The sequence below is a fragment of the Phyllostomus discolor genome, chromosome X (genome assembly GCF_004126475.2).
Source record: "Phyllostomus discolor isolate MPI-MPIP mPhyDis1 chromosome X, mPhyDis1.pri.v3, whole genome shotgun sequence".
NCBI classification, from domain to species: Eukaryota; Metazoa; Chordata; class Mammalia; order Chiroptera; family Phyllostomidae; genus Phyllostomus; species Phyllostomus discolor.
In genome coordinates, this window is record NC_050198.1 from 74,730,838 (window position 1) to 74,733,263 (window position 2,426).

General features: G+C 46.4%; 1 pseudogene; it reads right to left on the reverse strand.

The window, feature by feature from the left end:
- Window positions 1–1,331: 1,331 nt before the first annotated feature.
- On the reverse strand, window positions 1,332–1,804 carry LOC114505514 (annotated as a pseudogene).
- Between the last annotated feature and the right edge of the window lie 622 nt (window positions 1,805–2,426).

The window sequence follows — 2,426 nt, forward strand, 5'->3', positions numbered from 1 at the left end:
AGTCTGATGGGAACTCCTTCGTAGGTAACTGTCTCCTTATGTCTTCCTACTTCTAGGATTCTCTCCTTCATTTTAATCTTGGCTAATGTAATTATGATGTGCCTTGGTGTGTTTCTTCTTGAGTCCAACTTCTTTGGGACTCTCTGAGCTTCCTGGACATCCTGGAAGTCTATTTCCTTTGCCAGATTGGGGAAGTTCTCCTTTATTATTTGTCCAAATAACTTTTCCACATGTTGCTCTTCTCTTCCCCTTCTGGTACCCCTATAATTCGGATGTTGGGACATTTAAAGATGTCTTGGAGGTTCTTAAGCTTCTCCTCATTCTTTTGAATTCTTATTTCTCCATTCTTTCCTGTTTGGTTGTTTCTTTCTTCCTTCTGGTCCACTCTATTGTTTGAGTCCCAGTTTCCTTCCCATCAGGTATCTGTTCCCTGTGCATTTTCCTTCATGTCTTTTATGGTAACCTGCATTTGTTCATCTCATTTGCGCCCACAATCAACCAATTCTATGAGCTTCCTGATCACCAGTGTTTTGAACTGTGCATCTGATAGGTTGGCTATCTCTCGCCACTTAAAATGATGAGTCCTGGGGCATTGATTTGTTCTTCTGAGACATGTCTCTCTCTTTTTTGGGGGGGGGTCTGGTCACTCCTGTTAGGATGAGGGGGCGGAGACTTAGGTGTTCACCAGGGCTGGGCCTCCAGTTGCTGGATTGTGACATTGTATGTGGGGGCGGGAGTGGGGGCGTGGCAGGAGGGAACAATGGTGGTAGCTCCGTTCTCCTGGGACTTTCAGTCCCTTCTCTGGGATCCTGGGTTGCACGTTCTGCCCTGCTCCACAATTGCTGCCTCACTGGGTCTGCCAGCTGCCGCTTGTGTACTCAGGGTCCGCCCGCTGCAATCTTGTGAGCCCCAGATGTCTTACACGCCTCAGTTGCCTTATTTCGCCCAACTCTCTCTGCTCTTTCTGAGACCCCTGCCGTGACCCATGCCTGGCTGCTCCTCTCCGCCCCTCCTACCGGTCTGGATGAATGGGTCTACTTCAACTTCTTGGCTGGCTGACTTCCATTCAGATAAATTCCCTATCAGTTCTGGGTGTTATTCTGCTAAATTGTTGTTGTTCTAATCTTGGTTGTGCATGGAGTATGGTGCATCCACCTATGCCTCCATCTTAGCTGGAAGAGATAGATAATCAGAGAGTCTGAAAAGCAGCAAGAGAAAAGCAGTTAGTAACCTACAGGGAAGTTCCCAACAGACTGTCAGCTGATTTCACAAAAGAAACTTTGCAGGCTAGAAGGGATTGGCAAGAAGATCTCCAAATATCCTCTCTACCATCATCTCACATGAGAAAGTTGGTGTGTAGTCCAGTCCAGGAAGTCACCATAGCCATGTGCTGTGAAAGGGGCCTTGGCCAAGGCTGCCAGGCAGTCCATGTAGTAGAACACCAGACACTCATGTTCATCATCACCAGCCAGGATGAGGTTGACACGATATGGGGTCTGACTCTGAAGACAGTTAGCCAGGTTCCCTGTGTGAAATTAGCTGCCTCTGTGGGAGACAGTTCATAACCATTTCTTATCTTATAAAGTTGCACATTTTTCTGACCATATTCTGCAAACTGTACGGTGTCTCCAGCCTCTCCAATATGTAGGAGTAAGATTTTTCACTCATCTTAAATATCTTGTCAGATTGTCCTTCTTCTGGACTATACTGGTAGTGGCCACCTGCTCAACAGCCCTGTTTTGGCAACAAGGACAAAATTGGGGCCCTGGATGCCAATGAAGTATTCCATGCTGGTGGGAGGCCAGGGGCTTCAGGCTCCACACGGTGCGGGACTCCCTGCTTCACTACCTACTACTCACCAGTGAGACAGCACCACCAACCACAAGCTTTGCTCTACAAAGACATTTGTTTTCATCACTTTCTTTTTTAGAGTGAGAGGAAGGGAGAGAGAGAACATCAATGTGAGAGAGAAGCATCGTTGGATGCCTCCCATATGCATCTGTGCCCAGACCAGTGGTTGGTGCCTGGACTGGGGATCATTCGCTTTTGGACTAGGGGTCCTATGCATCCAGGCCACAGGTTGCATGCTCCCACGCCCAGACAAGGATTGAACCCTCAATCTCGGTGTGTGCCCTGACTGGGAATCAAACCTGCAACTTTTTGGTTATGGGGCAATGTCCAACCAGCTGAGCCATACCTGCCAGGGCACTTCAATTTCATTAGTTGTAATTGTATTCACCTTTTATAATTCTTCCTGATTCCACTTTGAAAGACTGTTATGTTTCTAGGATTTATCCTTTTCTTCCAGATTGTCCAACTTATTGGCATATCATAACACTTTCTTGTAGTCCTTTGTATTTCTTTGGTGTCTGTTATTATTTCTATTTAATTTATGATTTTATTTATTTGGGTCCGGTCTCTTTTTT